Below are 16706 nucleotides of genomic sequence, written 5' to 3'. Positions count from 1 at the left end.
TACAGGTAATTCTGTTTCATGATTTGACCGGTATTATATTTAAATTCATTTATTTATTCATTATCAAGTCAGTCATTTATAGTTTAATAAATATTTATTGACCTTTTACTATGTGCAGGACAAAATGCTGGATTTGGGGATACTTAGTTCCTTCTCTCTTTGAAATCGTATTATAGCAGCAAAGACAGACATAACTTCAACAATTTTAAAATTTCAGTTGTTATAAAAGTATGAGAGGGCTTCCCTGGTGGCGCAGTGGTTGAGAGTCCGCCTGCCGATGCAGGGGATGCGGGTTCGTGCCCCGGTCCGGGAGGATCCCACATGCCGCGGAGCGGCTGGGCCCGTGAGCCATGGCCGCTGAGCCTGCGCGTCCGGAGCCTACGCTCCGCGATGGGAGAGGCCACAACAGTGAGAGGCCCGCGTACCACAAAAAAAAAAAAAAAAAAAAAAAAAAAAGTATGAGAAATTTGACCTCACCCAGACCAAGAATAATGGGAAAGCTATCCTGAGAAAGTAGCATTTAAAGTGAGATCTGAAGGATAAGGGTGTGTGTAAGGGAGAAGGGAGCATTCCAGAAAGAGAGAACAGCACGTGTGAATGCTCTTAAGTTGAGAATGAGTATGGCAAGTTCAAGAAGTAGCTGGAGTATAGAAGGGCAATGGAGAGCATCTTAAGATGGAGCTGGTAAGGTACACAGGGTTGGAATAGATCTTTCAAGGCCTCAAATTGCATATTAAAGATTTTAGCCTTTATCCCATGATCAATGAGAAGCCATTAGTAGATTTTAAGCAAAGGCTAGGTATGATCAAATTTGTGTTAAAAAAAAAAACCCACTCTGGCTATGGTTTTGAAAGTAGGCAAAAGTTGAAGTGTACTCTGCGCAGGCCAAATTTAGCTTGGACGTGGCAGTTAAGTGTAGAATCAACAAGATTTGGTGATTGAATGGATATGGTGACTGAGGGAGTAGCAGGGATCAAAAATAATTCACACACAATTAGCTATAGTACAAAAAGGACTACAAAGGTTTTGTTTCATAATAACACTTTTACCGTTTACTACCGTTGCTTATTTTTTAAAAATAATTTTACTATGGAAAATTTCGAACATGTGCACAATAAACAGATTAATAAACCCATGTACCCATCATCCAGTTTCAACAATTATCTACTAATGACCAGTCTTATTTCACCTAAACTGCTTTCCCTCTTTTCTATTTTATGTTGGATTAAATGCCAGATACTTTTTTTTAACATCTTTATTTGAGTATAACTGTTTTACAATAGGGTGTTAGTTTCTACTTTACAACAAAGTGAATCAGTTATACATATACATTATGTTCCCATATCTCTTCCCTCTTGCGTCACCCTCCCTCCCACCCTCCCTATCCCACGCCTCTAGGTGGTCACAAAGCACAGAGGTGAACTCCCACAGAGGTGAACTCCCTGTGCTATGCAATGCCAGATACTTTTTCATTTCACCTGTAAGTATAACAGTGTGAAGCTCTATAAGCTTTTTAAAAAACCACAACCACAATATCACACATAAAAATTTAATAATTCTTTAAATCATCAAATCTAGTCAATGTTCACATTTCTGATTGTCTAATCATTTAAAAAATTTAGTTTGTTTGAATGAAACAAACTAAATCCAAATGAAGTTTACACGTTGAGATTGGTTGATGTGACTCGTTAAGTCTCTTTTAAACTACACCTCTTTTTTTCCCCATGAAATTTATTTGTCAAAGAAATTGGTCATTGGACCTATGGTTTTACACAGCACAGATTTTGCTGATTATATCCCCATAGTGCCATTTAGTATGTTTTCGGTAAGTTGGTAGTTGACTCAAGAGAGGCTTTATCAGACTCAGGTTGGTTTTTTTGTTTGTTTTTGTTTTTTGTTAAGATATTGATGTATTCTTCAATCTGGTATGTTTCTTTTTGTATTTTTAGCAACCTTTGATGATTATTACATAGATAAATTGATCAAGTGTTACAAGAAGTGGATATCATTCCTTCCTTTATTAGCTGGAATATGTCTATAAAGAGAAAGTTCCTCCTATACATTGTTTGAGTCCCCAGTGGTCCAGTGTGTATTGGAAAGGTATCAAATGCTTGAATCTTTCTCTGTGTTTAACAGTTTTCAAAACAATTTGTTCATAGAATCCTCCAATGGTGCCCATTTTTTAAAAATTAGATCTTTATTCTGTTAGAGCAGCTGTAGGCTTGCAGAAGAATTAAAAAGTACAGAGTTCCCACATACCTCCCTCTCTTCCCCCATAGTTTCCCCTATTATTTATATCTTGTGTTAGTGTGGTACATTTGTTACAACTGGTGAACCAATGTTGATACATTATCATTACTGAAGTCCATAGTTTACATTGTTTTACTCTTTGTGTTGTACATTCTATCCATTTTGACAAATGTAAAATGACATGTATTCACCATTAGAATATCATACACAATGGTTTCACTGTCCTTAAAATGCCCTGTGCTCCACTTATTCATCTGTCTCTCTCCCACCCCTCCATCCCACGGCAACACGGATTTTTTTTTTTTTTTTTTTTTTTTTTTTTTTTTTTTGTGGTATGCGGGCCTCTCACCGCTGTGGCCTCTCCCTTTGAGGAGCACAAGCTCCGGACGCGCAAGCCCAGCGGCCATGGCTCACGGGCCCAGCCGCTCCGCAGCATGTGGGATCCTCCCAGACCGGGGCACGAACCCGTGTCCCCTGCATCGGCAGGCGGACTCTCAACCACTGCGCCACCAGGGAAGCCCAACACGGATATTTTTACTGTCTCTATACTTTTGCCTTTCCAGAATGTCAGATAGTTAGAATCATATGGTATATAACCATTTCAGATTGGCTTCTTTCACTTAGCAATATGCATTTAAGATCCCTACGAGTCTTTTTGTTGCTTGACAGCTCATGTCTTTTAGTACTAGATAGCATTCCATTGTACGGATGTACCATAGTTTACCCATTCACCTATTGAAGGACATCGTGGTTGCTTCCAAGATTTGACAGTTATGAATAAAGCTGCTATAAACATCTGTGTGCATGTTTTTGTGTAGATATACATTTTCAGTTGTGCCAGTTTTTTCACACTTTGAAAGTGAGATACTTTAACAAACTTTTACATTTGGCCAATCTGATGAAAAATGCTAGCTAGTTGTGGTTTTAGTGTATATTTCTTAATTATGAGTTGGAAGTCTTTTCATATTTATATTTTTATCTGTAGAAATGATCTATTCATTTCTATTTCTCTACTGGTTTGCTCTTTCTTAGTGATGCATACAACCTGTTTATATAATAAGAAAAGCAGAATTTTGTGTCATAGTTTTACAGATATTTTGTCTAGTTTATATTTGTATTTTGGTGTTTCCATGTAGAAATTTAAAACATTTATAAATCAAATTTACACATTTTTTCTTTGGGTGTCTTTATGTTTTGTATCTTGCCTTTCCCACTCTGAGATTTTACAAAATTCCCCTGTTCTATTATAGTGTTTTAATGGTTTTACCTTTTGAAAATCAGAGTATTTTTCAGAGCAGTTTTAGGCAAAATTAAACAGAAGATAGAGATTTCCCTTATATCACCTACCCCCATACATGCGTAGCCTCCTCCATATCAACCTCCCCCATCAGAGTGGGACATTTGTTACAATTGATGAGCCTACTTTGACACATCATTATAACCCAAAATCCATAGTTGACATTTGAGTTCACTCTTGGTATTGTGCATTCTCTGTGTTTGGGTAAGTGTATAGTATCATAAAGAGTAGTTTCAGTGCCCTAAATATCCTCTGTGTTCTGCCTATTCATCCCTCCCCCTAATCCCTGGCAACCATTGATCTTTTTTACCTTGTCCGTAGTTTTGCCTTTTCCAGGATGTCATGTAGTTGGAATCATGTAGCTTGTAGGCTTTTCATATTGGCTTCTGTCATTTAGTAATATGCATTTAAGGTTCTTCCATGTCTTTTCATGGTTTGATAGCTCATTTACATTTAGCTCTGTATAATATTCCATTGTCTGAATGTATCCCAGTTTATTCATTAGCCTATTGAACATTTTGGTTGCCTCCAAGTTTTGGCAATTATGAGTAAAGTTTATGTAAACATCCACGTGCAAGTGTTTGTGTGGACACAAGTTTTCAGTTCCTTTGGGTAAATACCAGGGAGCGCAACTGCTGGATCATATGGTAAGAGTATGTTTAGTTCTATGGAAACTAACAAACTGTCTTCCAAAGTGGCTGTACCATTTTGCATTCCCACCAGCAGTGAATGAGAGTTTCTGTTTCTCCACATCCTCACCAGCATTTGGTGTTGTCAGTGTTCTGGATTTTTACCATTCTAATAGGTGTGTGTAGTAGTCTCATTGCCGTGACCTATTATTTTTTAATTAAACTTCTTATTTTTTTATAAATATAAATAAATATGCAGTTGTAAGAAATAATACAAAGAAATCTAGTTAATGTATTCCTTACTCTTATCACTTATGGTAATATCTTTAAAAACTATAGTACAGTATCACAACTAAGATACAAATATTGATACAAGATACAGAATATTTCCATCAACACAATGATCCCTCATATTGCCCATACAGTCACTTTATAGCCACACCTACTTTCATCCTGCCTTCACCCTTCCCTAACCACTGATAACCACTATTCTGTTCTCCACTTTGATAATTTTGTCATTTTAAGAACGTTATATAAATAGAATCAAACAGTACATAATCTTTTGGGATTGACTTTTTCCCTCAATTCTCCAGAGTTTTATCAAGGTTGTTGCATGTATCATTAATTCCTTTTTATTGCTGAGTAGCACTCCACAGTTTGTTTAACCATTCACCTGTTTAAGAACCTCTTGTTCTTAAAACAGGTCAAGCACCTCTCCAGTTTTTGGCTATTAGAAACAAAGCTCCTATAAACATTCATTAGTAGGTTTTTGTTTGAACATAAGTTTTCATTTCTCTGGCATAAATCCCCAGGAATGAAACTGCTGTGTTGTATTCAGTTTTATAAGAAACTCCCCACTGTTCAGAATGGCTATATCATTTCATATAGCCACCAGAAATATGTGAGTTTCTCTGAAACCTTGCAGGCATTTTGTGTTATCACTATTATTTAATGTATATTTTAAAGTGTACAAATCAGTGGTTTTAGTATATTCATAAAGTCTTACAACCATCACACTATCTAATTCCATAATTTCATTACCCCAGAAGGAAACCCTATGTCTCTCCCCTAACCCCTAGCAAGCACTAATCTGTGTCATGTCTCTATGGATTTTTCTATTCTGGATACTAGATATAATCATACAATATGTATTCTTTCATTTAGCATAATGTTTTCAAAGTTCATCCATATTGTAGCATGTACCAGTACGTTATTACTACTTATGGCTGAATAATATTCCATTATGTGGATATACCACATTTTGTTTATACATTCATCAGTTGATGGACATTTGGGTTGTTTTCACTTTTTGGCTATTAGAAATAATGCTGTTATATATGTACATGTGGACGTATGTTTTAAATTCTCTTGGGTGTATACCTAGGAGCAGAATTGCTGGGTCATATGGTAACTTTATATATAGCTTTTTGAGGGACTTCCAAACTGTTCTCCAAAGGAGTGAACCATTTTACTTTCCCATTAGCAATGTATGAGGTTTCAATTTTTCCACATCTTTCCTAACAGTTGTCAGAGTCTGCTTTTTTTATTATAACTATCCTTGTGAGAGTGAAATGGGTATATCATTGTGGTTTTGACTTGAATTTCTCTAATGTCTAATGATGTCAAGCACCTTTTCATGTGTCTATTTGCCATTTGTATATCATCTTTGAAGGAAAGTCTATTTAGATCCTTTACAATTAGGTTATTTGCCTTTTTATTATTGAGTTGTAAGAATTCTTTATATATTTTGGATACTAGTTCCTTATTAGATACATAATTTGAAAATATTTTCTTCCATTTTATCAGTTGTATTTTCACTTTTTAAATGGTATTGTTTGCAGCACAAAAGTTTTAAATTTTGATATAGTCAAATTTATATTTCCTTTTGCTACTTGTGCTTTGGTGTTATATCTAAGGAACAACTGCCAAATGCAAGGTCCCCCATTCAGTATGACTGGTGTCCTGTTACAAAGAGATAAGAATGCCATGTGAAAACAGAGACACAGAGAGAACACCATGTGATGACAGAGGCAGAGATTAGAATGCCAAGGATCAACAGGCACCACCGGAGGCAAGGAAGAAAGGAAAGAGTCTACCCAGAGTGTCAGAGGGAGAATAGCCCTGCTAACACCTTGATTTTGGAATTGTAACCTCCAAAACCATGAGAGAATAAATTTCTGTTGTTTAAAACCATCCAGTTTGTGATACTTTAATACGGCAGCCCTAGGAAACTAAAATAGCCAAGGTGTTTAATTTTTTTTTTTTTTTTTGGCTGTGCTGCAGGGCATATGGGATCTTAGGTCCCCCGACCAGGGATTGAACCTGCACCCCCTGCAGTGGAAGTGTGGAGTCTTAACCACTGGACCACCAGGGAAGTCCCTAATTTAAAAAAATAAATAAATTTATTTATTTATTTATTTATTGTCGCATTGGGTCTTTGTTTCTGCACACAGGCTTTCTCTAGTTGTGGCGAGCGGGGACTGCTTTTCGTTGTAGTGTTCAGGCTTCTCATTGTGGTGGCTTGTTGCAGAGCATGGGCTCTAGGAGTGTGGGCTTCAGTAGTTGTGGCACATGGGCTCAGTAGTTGTGACCCGCGGGCTCTAGAGCGCAGGCTCAGTCGTTGTGGCGCACGGGCTTAGTTGCTCCACGGCATGTGGGATCTTCCCGGACCAGGGCTTGAACCTGTATCCCCTGCATTGGCAGGTGGATTCTTAACCACTGCACCACCAGGGAACCCCCTTAATTTTTTTTTTAACATATTGCTTAATTCTATACGCTAATAATATTCATTAAGGATTTCTGCATCTATATTAATGAAAACTATTGGCCTGTAGTTTTCTTCTTTGTGTGTGTGTGTGTGTGTGTGTGTGTGTGTGTGTGTGTGTGTGTGTGTACTGTCCTTGTCTGCAAGTTTTGGTATCAGGGTAATATTAGCTTCATCAAATGAGTTGGGAGTGTTTCTCTCCCTTCTATTTTCTGGAAAAGATTGCGTAAATTGATGTTAATTCTTTCAACACTTGGTAGAATTCTCTAGTGTACCCTTAGTTTTCCATTGTCTGAAAATACCTTCATTTCCCCTTCCTTTCTTTTTTAAAAAAATTTATTTATTATTTGTTTTTATTTTTGGCTGTGTTGGGTCTTCGTTGCTGCATGCAGGCTCTCTCTCATTGCAGTGAGTGGGGGCTACTCTTCCCTGCGGTGTGCGGGCTTCTCATTGTCATGGAGCACAGGCTCTAGGCACACGGGCTTCAGTAGTTGTGGCTCCCAGGCTCATTAGTTGTGGGCTCCACAGCATGTGGGATCTTCCCGGACTGGGATCAAACCTGTGTCCCCTGCATTGGCAGGTGGATTCCTAACCACTGTGCCACCAGGGAAGCCTCCCCTTCATTTCTGAAGGATATTTTTGCTGGATATAGGCTTCTGGATTGATAGTTTTTTTTCTCTCATCACTTGAAAAATGTACTGCTTTTTTCCTGCCTCCATGGTTTTTGATGAGAAATCCACTGTCATTTGTTTTGTCTTTTCTTAGGGTAAGATGTCACTTCTTTCTCACTGCTTTCAAGGGTTTTTCTTTGACTTTAATTTTGATAAGTTTGCCTATCATATGTCTTTGGATTATTTTGGATTTATCCAATTTGGAATTTGTTCAGATTCTTGAATCTATAGGTTTATCGGTTTTGCCAAATTTGAGAACTTTTCATTCCTTTCCTGAATATATTCAGGAAAAAACGCATACGCCCTTTTTGGCCAACCGCATCATTGTCCACGTTCTGGCGCTTTTCATGTGCTATCGGGGCCATTCCGATGTACCCGTTGACATCCGTTTCCTGCAGTTCTGCCTTGCGTTCAACGCCTCTTCGTAGCCTGACCTCAATATATTTTGGGGTGATAGTTATCGTTTAGAACTCTGCAGGTTTGGGAAGTGCAGTGCCCCTGAGCTCCATTTCCCAAGTCGCTTTTTTGTGAGTGGGACGCAACACGGCTGGATGGCTTCACGCCCTATTGTCGATCCGGGGTGGCAGGCTGAGCCTTTGGTGAATTCTTCTTCGCGATGGGAAATGAGAGTGACATGTGCCCGACCAAAGCCCTCCAGCGAGTCTCTCATTGGTTCCCCCTCTTGCAGTTCATCCTGCGGACAAATTGCAGACGGTACGAAAGAGGCATGGAAAGGCGCTGAGTCTCCAAGTGGGGAGATTGTTAGTAAGGGGGCCTGAATGGAGAACACGAGCACCAGGAGATGAAAAGTGAGGTGAGTTTCAGAAAGTTTTCCCGATCCCACGGTTTAGCATCCGCTGGGTTTCCAATGAGTGCTTTCGCTGTCGGAAGATTGCGTTGAACCTGGAGAGTTGGGACCCATGGAATGGGGAGCACGCAGGATTCCTTTCAAGGGTCTGCATTTGCTTTCCCAACCTCACCAATCGTCTCAGCCCCAAGAGTGTCCAGCCTTATGTCTTCTGCCGCTGGGGCTGTAGATGTGGTCAATGCTGGTTGCATGCCAGTCCCTGAACGCATTTTGGAAGAATTTCTCTCTGTTTTGCCCTGCTTGTTTCTTCTTTGTGTTGGAAATGTATCCTCAGAATGGGTCTGAGCTGATTTTCCCTGCTGTTTTTAGGCCGCTTTACACACACTTGATGCACTTACACAGAGATATCAAGACTTAGCTTTTAAGATGCTTACTAGTCGGATAGATACTTGTGCGATGAACAGGGTCTGGTGAGTCCAGTTGATTGAGCAAGGAGTAGGTCGTGTCCATTCCATATTCGGTTTTCGGAAGGGTATCTGTGCTCATTTCAAACTCGAGTTTTATGCGTCACCCCACCTCACCTTTCCCCTGAAGCAGGCCTAAGTGTGTTTTCTAAAAGGGTGACTCTGTTCTGTTTGGGGATTCAGTTCATGGGGAGCGATTTTTACATTCCCTCGTAAGTGATATCATAAGTTTCTGTCTTTGTGGGACTTATTTCACTGAGGATGATCGTACCTAAATCCACTCAGGATGCTGCTACCAGCCTCATGACGTGGATTTCATGGCTGAGTGACACTCCATTGGACCTACGTAGCACCACTTGTCCACTTGTCCACTTGTCTTTGTCCACTTGTCCACTTGTCTTTGTCCACTTGGCTCTTTCCTGGGATATGAAACGTGTACCGGAGTCGAGGTTCTTGTCAAGACAGCAGCCCTCAACTTTGGGGTCCCTGTGTCTGGTTGATTTTTTCATTTTCCCAAGGTCAACGCCCATGTGTGGAAGTGCCCTATGCTCTGTGGTTCTGTGTTTTACATGTTTTGGGAAAGAGGATACACTTGTGAAGATTGGCTGTTGGCCATTGACATCCCGCCCATCAGCTTAACAAGGCTCCCTTGACTCCGTGGCCTGCCCTGCCTTTCTGGTTTTTAGACTTTTTTCGCCTGGCCCTTTTGCCCCGGGGGGGCGGGGGGGCGAGAGATTTCTTTGTAGTGCTGATTTGCTCTCCCAGGTTGCTTGGTTGGCCAAAAAGGGCGTATGCGTTTTTTCCTGAATATATTCAGGAAAAAACGCATACGCCCTTTTTGGCCAACCGCATCATTGTCCACGTTCTGGCGCTTTTCATGTGCTATCGGGGCCATTCCGATGTACCCGTTGACATCCGTTTCCTGCAGTTCTGCCTTGCGTTCAACGCCTCTTCGTAGCCTGACCTCAATATATTTGGGGGCGATAGTTATCGTTTAGAACTCTGCAGGTTTGGGAAGTGCAGTGCCCCTGAGCTCCATTTCCCAAGTCGCTTTTTTGTGAGTGGGACGCAACACGGCTGGATGGCTTCACGCCCTATTGTCGATCCGGGGTGGCAGGCTGAGCCTTTGGTGAATTCTTCTTCGCGATGGGAAATGAGAGTGACATGTGCCCGACCAAAGCCCTCCAGCGAGTCTCTCATTGGTTCCCCCTCTTGCAGTTCATCCTGCGGACAAATTGCAGACGGTACGAAAGAGGCATGGAAAGGCGCTGAGTCTCCAAGTGGGGAGATTGTTAGTAAGGGGGCCTGAATGGAGAACACGAGCACCAGGAGATGAAAAGTGAGGTGAGTTTCAGAAAGCTTTCCCGATCCCACGGTGTAGCGTCCGCTGGGTTTCCAATGAGTGCTTTCGCTGTCGGAAGATTGCGTTGAACCTGGAGAGTTGGGACCCATGGAATGGGGAGCACGCAGGATTCCTTTCAAGGGTCTGCATTTGCTTTCCCAACCTCACCAAGCGTCTCAGCCCCAAGAGTGTCCAGCCTTATGTCTTCTGCCGCTGGGGCTGTAGATGTGGTCAATGCTGGTTGCATGCCAGTCCCTGAACGCATTTTGGAAGAATTTCTCTCTGTTTTGCCCTGCTTGTTTCTTCTTTGTGTTGGAAATGTATCCTCAGAATGGGTCTGAGCTGATTTTCCCTGCTGTTTTTAGGCCGCTTTACACACACTTGATGCACTTACACAGAGATATCAAGACTTAGCTTTTAAGATGCTTACTAGTCGGATAGATACTTGTGCGATGAACAGGGTCTGGTGAGTCCAGTTGATTGAGCAAGGAGTAGGTCGTGTCCATTCCATATTCGGTTTTCGGAAGGGTATCTGTGCTCATTTCAAACTCGAGTTTTATGCGTCACCCCACCTCACCTTTCCCCTGAAGCAGGCCTAAGTGTGTTTTCTAAAAGCGTGACTCTGTTCTGTTTGGGGATTCAGTTCATGGGGAGCGATTTTTACATTCCCTCGATAAGTGATATCATAAGTTTCTGTCTTTGTGGGACTTATTTCACTGAGGATGATCGTACCTAAATCCACTCAGGATGCTGCTACCAGCCTCATGACGTGGATTTCATGGCTGAGTGACATTCCATTGGACCTACGTAGCACCACTTGTCCACTTGTCCACTTGTCTTTGTCCACTTGGCTCTTTCCTGGGATATGAAACGTGTACCGGAGTCGAGGTTCTTGTCAAGACAGCAGCCCTCAACTTTGGGGTCCCTGTGTCTGGTTGATTTTTTCATTTTCCCAAGGTCAACGCCCATGTGTGGAAGTGCCCTATGCTCTGTGGTTCTGTGTTTTACATGTTTTGGGAAAGAGGATACACTTGTGAAGATTGGCTGTTGGCCATTGACATCCCGCCCATCAGCTTAACAAGGCTCCCTTGACTCCGTGGCCTGCCCTGCCTTTCTGGTTTTTAGACTTTTTTCGCCTGGCCCTTTTGCCCCGGGGGGGCGGGGGGGAGATTTCTTTGTAGTGCTGATTTGCTCTCCCAGGTTGCTTGGTTGGCCAAAAAGGGCGTATGCGTTTTTTCCTGAATATATTCAGGAAATAACGCATACGCCCTTTTTGGCCAACCGCATCATTGTCCACGTTCTGGCGCTTTTCATGTGCTATCGGGGCCATTCCCATGTACCCGTTGACATCCGTTTCCTGCAGTTCTGCCTTGCGTTCAACGCCTCTTCGTAGCCTGACCTCAATATATTTTGGGGCGATAGTTATCGTTTAGAACTCTGCAGGTTTGGGAAGTGCAGTGCCCCTGAGCTCCATTTCCCAAGTCGCTTTTTTGTGAGTGGGACGCAACACGGCTGGATGGCTTCACACCCTATTGTCGATCCGGGGTGGCAGGCTGAGCCTTTGGTGAATTCTTCTTCGCGATGGGAAATGAGAGTGACGTGTGCCCGACCAAACACCTCCAGCGAGTCTCTCATTGGTTCCCCCTCTTGCAGTTCATCCTGCGGACAAATTGCAGACGGTACGAAAGAGGCATGGAAAGGCGCTGAGTCTCCAAGTGGGGAGATTGTTAGTAAGGGGGCCTGAATGGAGAACACGAGCACCAGGAGATGAAAAGTGAGGTGAGTTTCAGAAAGCTTTCCCGATCCCACGCTGTAGCGTCCGCTAGGTTTCCAATGAGTGCTTTCGCTGTCGGAAGATTGCGTTGAACCTGGAGAGTTGGGACCCATGGAATGGGGAGCACGCAGGATTCCTTTCAAGGGTCTGCATTTGCTTTCCCAACCTCACCAATCGTCTCAGCCCCAAGAGTGTCCAGCCTTATGTCTTCTGCCGCTGGGGCTGTAGATGTGGTCAATGCTGGTTGCATGCCAGTCCCTGAACGCATTTTGGAAGAATTTCTCTCTGTTTTGCCCTGCTTGTTTCTTCTTTGTGTTGGAAATGTATCCTCAGAATGGGTCTGAGCTGATTTTCCCTGCTGTTTTTAGGCCGCTTTACACACACTTGATGCACTTACACAGAGATATCAAGACTTAGCTTTTAAGATGCTTACTAGTCGGATAGATACTTGTGCGATGAACAGGGTCTGGTGAGTCCAGTTGATTGAGCAAGGAGTAGGTCGTGTCCATTCCATATTCGGTTTTCGGAAGGGTATCTGTGCTCATTTCAAACTCGAGTTTTATGCGTCACCCCACCTCACCTTTCCCCTGAAGCAGGCCTAAGTGTGTTTTCTAAAAGCGTGACTCTGTTCTGTTTGGGGATTCAGTTCATGGGGAGCGATTTTTACATTCCCTCGATAAGTGATATCATAAGTTTCTGTCTTTGTGGGACTTATTTCACTGAGGATGATCATACCTAAATCCACTCAGGATGCTGCTACCAGCCTCATGACGTGGATTTCATGGCTGAGTGACACTCCATTGGACCTACGTAGCACCACTTGTCCACTTGTCTTTGTCCACTTGTCCACTTGTCTTTGTCCACTTGGCTCTTTCCTGGGATATGAAACGTGTACCGGAGTCGAGGTTCTTGTCAAGACAGCAGCCCTCAACTTTGGGGTCCCTGTGTCTGCTTGATTTTTTCATTTTCCCAAGGTCAACGCCCATGTGTGGAAGTGCCCTATGCTCTGTGGTTCTGTGTTTTACATGTTTTGGGAAAGAGGATACACTTGTGAAGATTGGCTGTTGGCCATTGACATCCCGCCCATCAGCTTAACAAGGCTCCCTTGACTCGGTGGCCTGCCCTGCCTTTCTGTTTTTTAGACTTTTTTCGCCTGGCCCTTTTGCCCCGGGGGGGCGGGGGGGAGATTTCTTTGTAGTGCTGATTTGCTCTCCCAGGTTGCTTGGTTGGCCAAAAAGGGCGTATGCGTTTTTTCCTGAATATATTCAGGAAATAACGCATACGCCCTTTTTGGCCAACCGCATCATTGTCCACGTTCTGGCGCTTTTCATGTGCTATCGGGGCCATTCCCATGTACCCGTTGACATCCGTTTCCTGCAGTTCTGCCTTGCGTTCAACGCCTCTTCGTAGCCTGACCTCAATATATTTGGGGGCGATAGTTATCGTTTAGAACTCTGCAGGTTTGGGAAGTGCAGTGCCCCTGAGCTCCATTTCCCAAGTCGCTTTTTTGTGAGTGGGACGCAACACGGCTGGATGGCTTCACGCCCTATTGTCGATCCGGGGTGGCAGGCTGAGCCTTTGGTGAATTCTTCTTCGCCATGGGAAATGAGAGTGACATGTGCCCGACCAAACCCCTCCAGCGAGTCTCTCATTGGTTCCCCCTCTTGCAGTTCATCCTGCGGACAAATTGCAGACGGTACGAAAGAGGCATGGAAAGGCGCTGAGTCTCCAAGTGGGGAGATTGTTAGTAAGGGGGCCTGAATGGAGAACACGAGCACCAGGAGATGAAAAGTGAGGTGAGTTTCAGAAAGCTTTCCCGATCCCACGGTGTAGCGTCCGCTGGGTTTCCAATGAGTGCTTTCGCTGTCGGAAGATTGCGTTGAACCTGGAGAGTTGGGACCCATGGAATGGGGAGCACGCAGGATTCCTTTCAAGGGTCTGCATTTGCTTTCCCAACCTCACCAATCGTCTCAGCCCCAAGAGTGTCCAGCCTTATGTCTTCTGCCGCTGGGGCTGTAGATGTGGTCAATCCTGGTTGCATGCCAGTCCCTGAACGCATTTTGGGAGAATTTCTCTCTGTTTTGCCCTGCTTGTTTCTTCTTTGTGTTGGAAATGTATCCTCAGAATGGGTCTGAGCTGATTTTCCCTGCTGTTTTTAGGCCGCTTTACACACACTTGATGCACTTACACAGAGATATCAAGACTTAGCTTTTCAGATGCTTACTAGTCGGATAGATACTTGTGCGATGAACAGGGTCTGGTGAGTCCAGTTGATTGAGCAAGGAGTAGGTCGTGTCCATTCCATATTCGGTTTTCGGAAGGGTATCTGTGCTCATTTCAAACTCGAGTTTTATGCGTCACCCCACCTCACCTTTCCCCTGAAGCAGGCCTAAGTGTGTTTTCTAAAAGCGTGACTCTGTTCTGTTTGGGGATTCAGTTCATGGGGAGCGATTTTTACATTCCCTCGATAAGTGATATCATAAGTTTCTGTCTTTGTGGGACTTATTTCACTGACGATGATCGTACCTAAATCCACTCAGGATGCTGCTACCAGCCTCATGACGTGGATTTCATGGCTGAGTGACATTCCATTGGACCTACGTAGCACCACTTGTCCACTTGTCCACTTGTCTTTGTCCACTTGGCTCTTTCCTGGGATATGAAACGTGTACCGGAGTCGAGGTTCTTGTCAAGACAGCAGCCCTCAACTTTGGGGTCCCTGTGTCTGGTTGATTTTTTCATTTTCCCAAGGTCAACGCCCATGTGTGGAAGTGCCCTATGCTCTGTGGTTCTGTGTTTTACATGTTTTGGGAAAGAGGATACACTTGTGAAGATTGGCTGTTGGCCATTGACATCCCGCCCATCAGCTTAACAAGGCTCCCTTGACTCCGTGGCCTGCCCTGCCTTTCTGGTTTTTAGACATTTTTCGCCTGGCCCTTTTGCCCCGGGGGGGCGGGGGGGAGATTTCTTTGTAGTGCTGATTTGCTCTCCCAGGTTGCTTGGTTGGCCAAAAAGGGCGTATGCGTTTTTTCCTGAATATATTCAGGAAAAAACGCATACGCCCTTTTTGGCCAACCGCATCATTGTCCACGTTCTGGCGCTTTTCATGTGCTATCGGGGCCATTCCCATGTACCCGTTGACATCCGTTTCCTGCAGTTCTGCCTTGCGTTCAACGCCTCTTCGTAGCCTGACCTCAATATATTTTGGGGCGATAGTTATCGTTTAGAACTCTGCAGGTTTGGGAAGTGCAGTGCCCCTGAGCTCCATTTCCCAAGTCGCTTTTTTGTGAGTGGGACGCAACACGGCTGGATGGCTTCACGCCCTATTGTCGATCCGGGGTGGCAGGCTGAGCCTTTGGTGAATTCTTCTTCGCGATGGGAAATGAGAGTGACGTGTGCCCGACCAAACACCTCCAGCGAGTCTCTCATTGGTTCCCCCTCTTGCAGTTCATCCTGCGGACAAATTGCAGACGGTACGAAAGAGGCATGGAAAGGCGCTGAGTCTCCAAGTGGGGAGATTGTTAGTAAGGGGGCCTGAATGGAGAACACGAGCACCAGGAGATGAAAAGTGAGGTGAGTTTCAGAAAGCTTTCCCGATCCCACGCTGTAGCGTCCGCTAGGTTTCCAATGAGTGCTTTCGCTGTCGGAAGATTGCGTTGAACCTGGAGAGTTGGGACCCATGGAATGGGGAGCACGCAGGATTCCTTTCAAGGGTCTGCATTTGCTTTCCCAACCTCACCAATCGTCTCAGCCCCAAGAGTGTCCAGCCTTATGTCTTCTGCCGCTGGGGCTGTAGATGTGGTCAATGCTGGTTGCATGCCAGTCCCTGAACGCATTTTGGAAGAATTTCTCTCTGTTTTGCCCTGCTTGTTTCTTCTTTGTGTTGGAAATGTATCCTCAGAATGGGTCTGAGCTGATTTTCCCTGCTGTTTTTAGGCCGCTTTACACACACTTGATGCACTTACACAGAGATATCAAGACTTAGCTTTTAAGATGCTTACTAGTCGGATAGATACTTGTGCGATGAACAGGGTCTGGTGAGTCCAGTTGATTGAGCAAGGAGTAGGTCGTGTCCATTCCATATTCGGTTTTCGGAAGGGTATCTGTGCTCATTTCAAACTCGAGTTTTATGCGTCACCCCACCTCACCTTTCCCCTGAAGCAGGCCTAAGTGTGTTTTCTAAAAGCGTGACTCTGTTCTGTTTGGGGATTCAGTTCATGGGGAGCGATTTTTACATTCCCTCGATAAGTGATATCATAAGTTTCTGTCTTTGTGGGACTTATTTCACTGAGGATGATCGTACCTAAATCCACTCAGGATGCTGCTACCAGCCTCATGACGTGGATTTCATGGCTGAGTGACACTCCATTGGACCTACGTAGCACCACTTGTCCACTTGTCCACTTGTCTTTGTCCACTTGGCTCTTTCCTGGGATATGAAACGTGTACCGGAGTCGAGGTTCTTGTCAAGACAGCAGCCCTCAACTTTGGGGTCCCTGTGTCTGGTTGATTTTTTCATTTTCCCAAGGTCAACGCCCATGTGTGGAAGTGCCCTATGCTCTGTGGTTCTGTGTTTTACATGTTTTGGGAAAGAGGATACACTTGTGAAGATTGGCTGTTGGCCATTGACATCCCGCCCATCAGCTTAACAAGGCTCCCTTGACTCCGTGGCCTGCCCTGCCTTTCTGGTTTTTAGACTTTTTTCGC

Source organism: Kogia breviceps, chromosome 3, assembly GCF_026419965.1.
Source record: "Kogia breviceps isolate mKogBre1 chromosome 3, mKogBre1 haplotype 1, whole genome shotgun sequence".
NCBI classification, from domain to species: Eukaryota; Metazoa; Chordata; class Mammalia; order Artiodactyla; family Physeteridae; genus Kogia; species Kogia breviceps.
Note: the sequence above shows the minus strand (reverse complement) of the source record.